Consider the following 12,849-nt stretch of genomic DNA (forward strand, 5'->3'; position numbering starts at 1 on the left):
TCATATGGAAATGGGGTTTGTATTTTATTATTTGCTATACATGTTTCACACTGCAAATGATAAAATGTATGATTAGATAAAGCAGGCGTGTCCTTTTGATGACGCACTAAAGGCATCATTTAAAGATAAAAAGTTGACACGTTGATACTAATAATGAACAAAAACAAATATTCATATCAAAATATATGAATAGTGTTTATTTAGTCTTGTTATTAGACTAATTACAAACCATGTGATGGCATCTCGTTCAACCACCCCAACACTCTTTTAGCTGAAACAATGAATAATTGTGATTAATAAATGTGATTAATGTATTGATGAAAAATAATCGTGATTAATCGCGTAGCCTGACATTTGGTGCAAGCAGTGCACAAAAAGTCGTCTTCTTAAACGATGAATCAGTCCCACATGGTTGACGTTGTGTTTGTTGAGATCAGGGGAAATTCACGATAAGCTGAAAAGGAGAGCCTGATTTGTTCACCTTAATGCACCTACAGCACAGTTTGGGTAATCTCGCATCATTGGAGCATTTTTTAGCATTGGTTATCAAATCTATTTTCTAATGTTTTCGGATTAATCAGTTTGATTTCATATTGTTCTTATAATTAAAGGTGGACTGCACTTTTTTTGGAGTTGGGCCTATCGTTCACAATCATTATGAGAGACAAGAAGATTAAAGGCCTACTGAAACCCACTACCACCAACCATGCAGTCTGATAGTTTATATCAATGATGAAATATTAACATTGCAACACATGCCAATACGGCCTTTTTAGTTTACTAAATTGCAATTTTAAAATTCGCGCCGAAGTATCCTGCTGAAACGTCGCGGTATGATGACATGTGCGCGTGACGTTACGCATTGTAGAGGACATTTTGTTACCGCACCGTTCCCAGCTATAAGTCTTCTGTTTTCATCGCATAAGTTCACAGTATTCTGGACATCTGTGTTGCTGAATCTTTTGCAATTTGTCCAATGAATAATGTAGACGTCAAATAAGAAAACTGTAGGTGGGAGGCGGTGTTTTGCGGCCGCCTTTAGCACAAACACAGCCGGTGTTTCATTGTTTACATTCCCGAAAGATGACAGTGAAGCTTTACTATGGAACAGAGTGGTCAAGCGAACACGGTTGGATTGGAACACACACACAAAGTACAGTGTATAATGCAGCGATTATTTCGAAAGATCGTGTTTCAAAGAGGGTCCCTTGCGAAGGGCAGAGATGGGCATCGCCACCACCTGTCGACTGGTGCTGAAGAAAGGTGCGGGGCCGACCTTCAGGTTGTACAGGAACGACCATATAATCTCACTAAAACACTAGTAACACAATAACATCTGAATCGCTCCCACTGTATAGTCTTTTTTTTTTGTAGTCTTTCACGCTCACTTTCCTCATCCACGAATCTTTCATCCTAGCTCAAATGAATGGGGAAATGGTCGCTTTCTCGGTCCGAATCGCTCTCGCTGCTGGTGGCCTTGATTGTAAACAATGTTCGGCTGTGAGGAGCTCCACAACCCATGACATCACGCGCATATCGTCTGCTACTTCCGGTACAGGCAAGGCTTTTTTATCAGTGAGTGCTCCATTTATATCAAAATAGTTTGGCTTCAAGCCCCACATTTATAGCTTCGAGTCACGCCGACTTCTTACTCAACCTTCCTTAGTGCTGGCTTCTAGAAGCAGCAGTTTATCCTCCGTATATTCAGCTTCAAAAAAGTTGTGAATCCTCTTTTGTCCAAAAATAGTTGTCTTTGTTGACTGTTACCAAGTTTGCCGTGATTAGAAAACACACTCGAGTTTAACGGAACTAGGAACACACAATTGTTGCCAGATGTCGGAGGTGCGCTGCTATTGAAACAGAAATCAATGAGTGAAGAAAATGACCAAAATACGGTATATATTGAACATATTACATATTGTTATGAAAGTGTCTGCTATTACAGTATATAAACTTGCAGTGTATATGTAAAATATTTGTTTTGAAGTTGTTTTAGAGAGCTTTGAAGGCTACAACGGTGACTCCCATTAGCCGCATCTTCCAAGCATTTTTTATGTGACGCTTAGCTAGCATCGTGGTGGTGTTTGCGTTCTCCCGTGGGTGCAGCGAAGATGGAACACAGCGTGAAGGTAGGAATAAGAATTTATTTATACAATAAAAAAAAACAAGAACAAAAACACTAGCACAAAGGCATTAACCAAAAACCAACAGAACTAGCGTGGGAGCTCGAAAGAACAAAGGGAACTGAAGGCGCTAGCGTGTAAGCTAGGGACAAACAAACAAAGTAGCATAGAAGCTAATCGAGTACGAAAAAGGTAGTTACCACAACTCTTGAAAGAGCGACGTCAACTGTTGCGTGAAGCAAACAAGAGTCCAAGAAAGAATGTCAAACAAAGGCGGTCTTAAGTAGGGAGATAACTAATCAGGGGCAGGTGCGTGTTATCAAAGGAGAGACAGGTGACACAAAATGGGTAACTATGACAACGGAACAAAACCAGGAAGTGCCACCGGGATCTAAGGACGTCAAACACACAACAGGGTGATAATAAAACAGAACAAAAACAGAACATGACATGATCCAAGACGCAGACCATGACATTTTATCGTCTTTAAAATCTTTAAAAAAAAGACGTGTTCTTGTCTCTCATAAGGATTGTGAACAACAGGCAAATTAATAAAAACAGTGCTGTTTTCGTTTAACATATAGTTGTCATGTATCCGTACCCAAAACCAAGCTACATACCAAACCGTCATTATTGCATAGATACCACTTAATAAAGATGCAAGACAAAACCATGGTCACCTGGCTTAATTTCAAGAATGCACCTGCACTCCCGCCCTGTTAAGAGCTGTTAATGTACTGCCACATGATAAAAATGTATGCTACAAGCTTCCCTCTTCGGCTGATTACTGATGAGCACTTATATTTAAACGCCTACTGAAACCCACTACTACCCACCACGCAGTCTGATAGTTTATATATCGATGATGAAATATTAACATTGCAACACATGCCAATACGGCCTTTTTAGTTTACTAAATTGCCATTTTAAATTTCCCGCGAAGTTTCCTCTTGAAAACGTTGCGGTATGATGACGCGTATGATGACTCATGCTTGCGATGTTATTGGTTGGAGTTGACATTTTATGCCAGCACCACTCCCGGTGGCTTCACGGTGGCAGAGGGGTTAGTGCGTCTGCCTCACAATACGAAGGTCCTGCAGTCCTGGGTTCAAATCCAGGCTCGGGATCTTTCTGTGTGGAGTTTGCATGTTCTCCCCGTGAATGCGTGGGTTCCCTCCGGGTACTCCGGCTTCCTCCCACTTCCAAAGACATGCACCTGGGGATAGGTTGATTGGCAACACTAAATTGGCCCTATTGTGTGAATGTGAGTGTGAGTGTTGTCTGTCTATCTGTGTTGGCCCTGCGGTGAGGTGGCGACTTGTCCAGGGTGTACCCCGCCTTCCGGCCGATTGTAGCTGAGATAGGCGCCAGCGCCCCCCGCAACCCCGAAAGGGAATAAGCGGTAGAAAATGGATGGATGGACCACTCCCGGCTAAAGGTAGTCTGCTTTAATCGCATAATTACACAGTATTTTGGACATCTGTGTTGCTGAATTTTTTGCAATTTGTTCAATTAATAATGGAGACTATAGAGAAGAATGCTGTTGGTGGAAAGCGGTGGATTGCAGCTGCCTTTAGCAACCAAAACACAACCGGTGTTTCTTCGTTTGTTGTGTAGCTTTAATATGGAACAGAGCGGTCAAGCTAACATGTTTCCCAACCACATGTCAACCGGCAGGTTTCGGTGAGAAAATGGTGGTAATAAGTCGGCTCTTACCTGAGACATGAGCGGAGCTTGCATCCTCCTGCAGCAGCTGTCAAAAAGGCAGCTGCGACTTTCTTGGCTCCTCCAGGGTTTCCATCAGAGACACTGGCGGTCACCACACCCCTCCGACTTTCAGGTATGACTTTATAATCTCACTAAAACACTAGTAATACAATAATCAGATTAGGGATTTTCCAGAATTATCCTAGTAAATGTGTCTAATAACATCTGAATCGCTCTCACTGCCCTCGCCTTTTTTTCCTTTTTTTCTAGTGCTTCACTCTAACTTTCCTCGTCCACGGATCTTTCATCCTCACTAAAATTAATGGAGAAATCGTCGCTTTCTTGGTCTGAATCGCTCTGGCTGCTGGTGGCTATGATTATAAACAATGTGAGTATGTGACGTCACGCGCACATCGTCTGCTACTTCCGGTACAGGCAAGGCTTTTTTTAGTGACCAAAAGTTGCAAACTTTATCGTCGATGTTCTCTACTAAATCCTTTCAGCAAAAATATGGCAATATCGCGAAATGATAAAGTTTGACACATAGAATGGACCTGCTATCCCTGTTTAGATAAGAAAATCTCATTTCAGTAGGCCTTTAATCTCAACAGCCATCTTTTTCACCGGACCCATTTCTTAATACACGTGTTTATGCGCTAAAGTAGTCTGACAGAGTAGCGTTAAGGGTCTAGGTGAGAAATGGCAAGCATTAATGGCTGAGCAGCATCACCCCTGAGGGGCCAGGATAAGGACAAGCTCGCCCAATGTCATGACGACTCAGGAGATGGACACAATGTTCCATTCCTAACAAACTGGAGCAGCCAAGTGGTGATACTTTCTTAAAGAGTGTCTTACATTCTCACACTGAAAATGAGTTGACGTACAGTAATTCGGAGTATTAGAAGACAAAACCGTACAAATATGCTTATCGGGGTCTAGCAGACGTGAAGCAAATCTAATCAGCACAATTTGATTAGACCAAAACCAGCTAGATGCAGTCCCCTGCCATGTCTTGATCTTATTCACTACATCATCTGCAGCTGTATTAGTACATATGACAAAAGCCAACAACATTGTAAACTTCTGAGCCACGCAAACTCATTTGGAACAAACTGCAGTGGTAACTCTGTTTTCATATGCTCAACTTTTCATATGATTTCATGGTTGAGGAAAATTTCCCCAAAAGTTTACCCTGGTTATCGTATAGCCAGTTATGGCATGGTTAAATATTGCGGTTATCTTGTACCATGGGTGTCAAACTATAGCCCGTTTAATTTCATTTGGCCCTTGAGGCAATATCAACTTAATATTAGAGCTGGCCCGCCGGTAACACCACATTTACCGCTAATACTCATACTTGCCAACCCTCCCGATTTTCCCGGGAGACTCCCGAAGTTTAGTGCCCTTCCCTAAAATCTCCCTGGGCAACCATTCTCCCGATTTCCACCCGGACAACAATATTGGGAGCGTGCCTTAAAGGCACTGCCTTTAGCATTCCCTACAACATGCCGTCACGTCCTCTTTTCCTCCATATAAACAGCGTGCTGGCTAAGTCACATAATATATGCGGCTTTCACACACACATACTTGGTCAAAATCCATACTGGTCACACTGAAGGTGGCCGTATAAAGAACTTTAACACTGTTACAAATATGCGTCACACTGTGAACCCACACCAAACAAGAATGACAAAACACATTTCAGGAGAACACCCGCACCGTAACACAACAGAGCAAATACCCAGAACCCTTTGCAGCACTAACTCTACCGGAACGCTACAATATACATTCCTCGCTACCACCAAACCCCGCCCACCTCATTTTTATTTTATTTTCGAATTAATTAGCCTGTGGAAAAAGTTAATGTTGATATTTACCACAGAAGGCTGCAAATAGAAAAGAGGCATTCATTTTTTTAAATTCAATTGTATTTAAGATACCACTGATGTTTTTTGTTTGTTTTTTGAAAGTTGATTTTGTACTATTACGTTATATAAGCTCTGCCTGTTCCATGGGAGGAAGCCGGAGTACCCGGAGGGAACCCACGCAGTCACGGGGAGAACACGCAAACTCCACACAGAAAGATCCTGAACCCGGGATTGAACCCAGGATTACTCAGGACCTTCGTATTGTGAGGCATATGCACTAACCCCTGTTCCACCATGCTGCCCTATTTAAGCCTTACTTGTTCAATATTCATTGCAAAACTTGTTTGGGTCCCTATTAAAAGGTTAATTTGTTCAACCTTGGCCCGCGGCTTGGTTCAGTTTTAAATTTTGGCCCACTCTATATTTGAGTTTGACACCCCTGTCTTATACTGTCTCAGTTTTGGTACGGCCAAACATTGCGCATCATAACCTAGTCCATTTGTCCACTTATCATTCAGTGGCATGAAGTATCCAAATAATCCCAGACGTTGGTGACTAAATCCCTGTCAGAGGTGAATTTAGGATTGAAGAAGATCAAGATGAGCCCAGTTTGTTAGATTTTTTTTACTCATCCTCCTCTTCCTCTGCGTTCACCTTTTTCTCATCAACGTTCCCGTTCTGTTACCCTGTAAAATATGTGTTTGTCTTTCGAACGGGTTTGTGCTGAAAATAAAATGTTGTTGTACTTGTCTAATGACAAAGAGCTTCTTCTTCTTCGTGTTCTCCTTCTTTTTCGTCTTCTACTGCATCCTGCATCCTACACCCTGCAACCTACTCGGTGACCTGGTAACCTACTCAGTGGCCTAGTGGTTAGAGTTTCCGCCCTGAGATCGGTAGGTCGTGAGTTCAAATCCCGGCCGAGTCATACCAAAGACTATAAAAATGGGATCCATTGCCTCTCTGCTTGGCACTTAAGGGTTGGAATTGGGGTTAAGTCCCCATAAATGATTCCCGGGCGCGGCCCCACTGCTGCCCACTGCTCCCCTCACCTCCTAGGGCAGGGGTAGGGAACCTATGGCTCGCAAGCCAGATGTGGCTCTTTTGATGACTGCATCCGGCTCTCAGGTAAATCTGAGCTGACATTGCTTAACACAATAAGTAATGAACAATTCCACTTGTAATCACAGTGTTAAAAATAATGTTGAAAATATAAAAAATTCTCATGTATTTTTAATCCATCCATCCGTTTTCTACCGCACCTGTTCAAGAAGTTGTGTTAATGGTAAGAAGTTATTTATTTATTATTGGTTAGTGTGGGGCTTGCTCTCCTGGGGGGTTCTTCACACCACCATGCACCGACATGAGAGCCTGTTTCAGGGTTGCAATATTGTTTTATTTTTCAATAGTTTCCAGCAGTTGTCTTTTTCTCTTTCGTTCTCGCTCGCACTCTGGCTCCAGCTCCAACCCTGTCTCTCCTCCTGGCTGCTGCTTATAACAGAGCGACAGGTGATTAGATAACAAGGCCCAGGTGGGCCATCTACGCACCTGTCGCTGATTTCGAGGCCGGTCCTGGCACACCCTGCTTTGCTGCAGGCCCCCAGGCCACGCCCCCTCCACAGTTAGCTTCAGAATACCAATGTTATTACAAAGAATAAGAGACCTATTATACTCTGGAAATGTTGGTCTTACTTAAAAATGCACGCGTTTAGTTGTGTTCAGTGTTAAACATGTTTTTATATGTCTCTTAGGGAAATACATTTTAAAATATTTGGCTTCTTGGCTCTCTCAGCCAAAAAGGTTCCGACCCCTGGGTTAGAGTGTCCGCCCTGAGATCGGTAGGTCGTGAGTTCAAATCCTGGCCGAGTCATACCAAAGACTATAAAAATGGGACCCATTACCTCCCTGCTTGGCACTCAGCATTAAGGGTTGGAATTGGGGGTTAAATCACCATAAATGATTCCCGGGCGTGGCCACGGCTGCTGCCTACTTCTCCCCTCACCTCCTAGGGGGTGATCAAGGGTGATGGGTCAAATGCAGAGAATAATTTCTCCACATCTAGTATGTATGTGACAATCATTGGTACATTAACTTTTAACTTTAACTTTAATCCCCTGCATCTTCTTCTTCTTCCTCTTCTTCCGCCTCTTCTTTTTTTCCCTCCTCTTCTTAGTTTTTTTATTTTCTTTTTTCTTCATGAGGGGTGGATTTTTTTTTTAGCTTGTGCAAACATTTGGTGCTCTTTTAGAAAATGAAGCAGCCTCTCAATTTTTGAATTTGGACCGACTTCAATCAGACAGAAAGCACCAAATTACACTAAGCATTCCTTACATATTTTTTTTTCTTCCAATAATCCAAAACAATGTAAAAATTCACATAGCATTATCTTGCTATTATTCGCTTTCTTTATACGGCACAATCGAACACGTAGCAAACCAGCAGAATAACCTGTAACAACTATAACACAAACCAGAATCATCATCCGTTTCATCACAACTGGTGGTGTCAATCTGTTGCGGTACTTTTTGTTGAAAAACCTCCTTATATCCAAGTTTGCAGTCTTTGCATTATTGGGGATACTGAAAACAACTTCTTCAGGGTAGGCTCAGGTATATATGCTGTATGCAAGGTACTTTATGCAGCTGCTGCCTCTCTTAGATTCTGGTACTGCACGTTACTTCTGATTCAGATTTGAGATTTTTGAGAAAACACCCAGGACTTGAGCTCAAATAGCCACTCCCTAAAGCTGCCCCTAGGGTCTCTCTACTTATTTTTCCTTTGAGTATGTCTTGAACATATTTCACCATTGGACTAAAGTGTTTTCAATAACGGTAAAAGTGATGTTTAATGTTTATTCATCATTTATATGCCATTCTATTCTGCCATTCTAATACATGTGTTTTGTGTTCACATTTTTGAGTTTGTTTAGTTAAAAAATGTCTCTGGTTTTCCGACGGTTTGGTTTTAATTGAACTTTATGGAGAGGATTATCTATGACACCTAAGGTACAACTGTATTGGCAAATGTTGAGCACACATGAATTTGTCAGAATGTGTTTGAGCTCCAGCCTGGACTGAAGACCTGGAATGCGAGCGACTGAAAGGATTACGGCTTCACTCTCAAACTGAGCTTTCTCACTTTTCCACTCATACTTCAGTAATTGCTGTTGGACCTTCTAACCTATATTTTAAAATACATTTTTTATATGTATTTCACAGCTACGTACAATGGGTTTGCTTTGTTGTTTTAAAACAGATGTTCTACACCAGGGTTGTCAAACTCAAATATGAAGTGGGCCAAAATTCTAAACTGAACAAAGCCGCGGGCCAAAGTTGAAAACCTTAACCTTTTAATAGGGACCCAAACAAGTTGAATATTGAACAAGCAAGGCTTATATAACTTTATAGTGACATGCAAAATCGAGTTCTGGGTATTTGTTGTGTTGTGTTTATGTTGTGTTACAGTGCAGATGTTCTCCCGAAATGTGTTTGTCATTCTTGTTTGGTGTGGGTTCACAGTGTGGTGTTACAGTGTTAAAGTTTTTTATACGGCCACCCTCAGTGTGACCTGTATGGCTGTTGACCAAGTATGCGTTGCATTCACTTGTGTGTGTGTAGAAGCCGCATATACATTACGTGACTGGGCCGGCACGCTGTTTGGGGCGGCATGGCGTAGTGGGTAGAGCGGCCGTGCCAGAAACCTAAGGGGTTGCAGGTTCGCTTCCCACCTATTAACATCCAAATCGCTGCCGTTGTGTCCTTGGGCAGGACACTTCACCCTTGCCCCCGGTGCCGCTCGCACTGGTGAATGAATGATTGGTGGTGGTCGGAGGGGCCGTAGGCGCAAACTGGCAGCCACGCTTCCGTCAGTCTACCCCAGGGCAGCTGTGGCTACAGATGTAGCTTACCACCGCCAGGTGTGAATGAATGATGGGTTCCCACTTCTCTGTGAGCGCTTTGAGTATCTAACAATAGAAAAGCGCGATATAAATCTAATCCATTATTATTATTATTATTGTTTGTATGGAGGAACAGCAGACGTGACGACAGGTTGTAGAGGATGCTAAAAGCAGTACCTTTAAGGCAAGCCCCCAATATTGTTGTCCGAGTGGAAAGTCGGGAGAATGGTTGCCCCGGGAGATTTTCGGGGGAGGCACTGAAATTCGGGATTCTCCTGGAAAAATCGGGAGAGTTGGCAAGTATGAGAATTAGCGTTGAATGCGGTGATACAGCGGCACCGCCACTGTATAATACCGGCGGGCCAGCTCTAATGTTAATTTATTATTGCCTCAAGGGCCAAATGAAATTACACGGCGGGCCAAATTTGGCCCGCGGGCCAGAGTTTGACACCCATGCTCTACACATTTTGTACATTGAGCAACTTCACTCTAAAATGTTCTGAAGCTCATGCAAAGTCATGTCAAGATGACAGATTGTAGCAGTCTGTTTGAATAATGTCCATTTTGACATTGCTAATTAGCACTGAGTGGACCTGTGATAATTAGCAAGACAAATTAACCGTGGCTTTATTGCAGCTGCAGATCAAGGTGTTGCTTTCTGCGTTATTTATCGTTGACATTATCACTCAGTGTTTGGCAGATAGCTCAATATTTGCGATACAAAACATTAGGGCCGTCAAAGTTAACGTGATAACGAGTCAACACTAATTTGCTTCAACAGCAAATTATGTGTCATTTGTGACTGTCGGCCCACACCATAATACGGAAAATAAACCGGAACCGCTGTCACAAGAGGTAACACACACCAAGGAGAAATTAGACTAAAAAAATAACACACTGAATGGCCAGACCAAAGCCATCTGCATCTACCGCCGAGTCATCAACGGTGCATGTTGTGTCCTAAATCAGCAATGCAGAGAAGCCCCACTTCCTCCAGACCACACTAGAAAGTCCACAACGAACAACTACATCCAACAAACTTTCCACAGAAATTGCCACAAGGGTGTTAACAGCCCCAATTCTGCGACCGGTCAATATTGCACACCGATCACATGCCCTGACTGTCATGAAGACTGAGGAGGCACCACGCCTGCATGCACAATAAAGCGATTTCTTACATTGTCTTTTACACTAGGTTTGTTTTTAAAGTCTGTCACACTAAATGTATGTACTGTATGTGTGAGAGTATGTTTGTGAGTGTGTTTATGTCAAATGATTCCTGTTTAATAAACCCCAAAACATTTTCATAAAGCAAATAAATTGTCCAATCCCTGTTGATATTAATACAAACTTGAACATGATCTAAGGCAGTGGTTTTCAACCTTTTTTCAGTAATGTACCCCCTGTGAACATTTTTTTTAATTCAAGCACCCCCTAATCAGAGCAAAGCATTTTTGGTTAAAAAAAAAAGAGATAAAGAAGTAAAATACAGCACTATGTCATCAGTTTCTGATTCATTAAATTGTATAACAGTGCAAAATATTGCTCATTTGATGTGGTCTTTCTTGAACTATTTAGAATAAAGATATACAAATAAACAAGTGATTCATTTATAAATAAAGAATTCTACAGATAGAAGTAATCATCAACTTAACTGGATTCATGAACTTAATTCTAAACATTTCTTCACAAAAAAAGAAATCTTTAACATCAGTATTTATGGAACATGTCCACAAAAAATCTAGCTGAATATTGCATTGTTGCAATTTTTTTCACAGTTTATGAACTTACTGTTGTGATCCGATTCCCGGATCACATCTTTTGTCTGTATTTGAGTCCTTGTTTGTGTTTTGATTATTAATTTTAGACTCTTCCTGTTCTGAGTTTTGCACTTCCTGTTTTATCTCGTTGCCATGGTTTCTCATTTGTTCCACCTGCTATGTTTTTCGACGCACAACTGACGGCAATCGTTTACTTTAGTATTTAAGACTGTTTTCTACCTCAGTTCGGTCTTGGCTCATGGTTTGCTACGCGCAACTGTCACGTTTGGTTATCTCTGCTTTGTCGGTTCTGTGCTAAGTTACACCTTAGCTTCTGTGCGCTTGACACGCGCTTCTGTGACACTTACTTGGACTTTTTGTGCTAGCTATTAGCTTTAACTTTTCGTGCGCTCCGGCATGCCTTTAATTTGCTGTTTGTACAAGTGTTCTTTTATTTTTTTTGTATAATAAATCAGATTCTTACCTGCAATCCTGCCTGTCTGGTCCCACTGCATCCTGAGGTGATATCTCCGCGCATCACAATGCGTTTTGAATGTGACACTTACATTCATATTTTGTTGAAGTGTTATTCAATACATATATTTACAAAGGATTTTTGAATTGTTGCTATTTTTAAAATATTTGAAAAAAATCTCACAAACCCCTTGGTATACCTTCAAGTACCCCCAGGGGTACGCATACCCCCATTTGAGAACCATTTATCTAAGGTACACTTATTTAAGATACTGTATTTTCTGGACTACAAGGCGCACTTAAAATGTTTTTTTTCCCTCAAAACTCGCCAGTGCCCCTTATAACCCGGTTCGCTTAATGTAAGGAATAAGTTTGGTTGAGCTTACTCACCTCGAAACTATTTTATTTGGTACATGGTGTAATGATAAGTATGGCCAGTAGATGGCAGTCAAACATAAGAGAAAAGTGTAGGCTGCACTATGATGGCAATATGACTCAAGTAATCAACAACAAAATTTTATATGTTCCCTTTAAGATATAGAAAATTACACACGGCGCTCAAAAATCTATCAAAATAATTTAGTACGATTTTGGTAAGCTGTGAAGCCGCACCGCTTGATGTGCTTCAACATACGAGTATTATTATGGTGCGTGTATAAGGTAAGACCTATTATCTGGCATTTTGTTTCGCAATATCATGCAAAAGCAACTTTTCTTACCTTCTGGTACCTGCTGATTTGTATTTGGGATCTGTATAAATGTTGAAACATTGTGCGCGTCCGCCTTTGTAGTATGTGCTGGCACCGTAGTAGATAAGCTACTTCTTTTTATCTATCTTGTTGTTATGCGACATTCATCCTCCGCTGTTGCCATTTCTTATACAAAGTAGTGTAAAGTTCTTACTTTTATCTGTCAGTAAACTCGCCATGAACGCTAAAACATAACGGGGTGAGTTTACATAATTAAACCAAGGAACTTTAGTTATTAGAGAGTCGGACATTTTTTTACAGGACACATTTCCG

General features: G+C 41.5%; 1 protein-coding gene across 1 annotated transcript in view; it reads right to left on the reverse strand.

Moving 5' to 3' along the window:
* Positions 1-12,849, reverse strand: part of grin2ca (glutamate receptor, ionotropic, N-methyl D-aspartate 2Ca) — a 140,149-nt gene that overhangs the window by 69,826 nt on the left and 57,474 nt on the right. The window lies entirely within an intron of this gene.

The sequence above is a fragment of the Nerophis ophidion genome, linkage group LG07 (genome assembly GCF_033978795.1).
Source record: "Nerophis ophidion isolate RoL-2023_Sa linkage group LG07, RoL_Noph_v1.0, whole genome shotgun sequence".
Classification (NCBI taxonomy): Eukaryota; Metazoa; Chordata; class Actinopteri; order Syngnathiformes; family Syngnathidae; genus Nerophis; species Nerophis ophidion.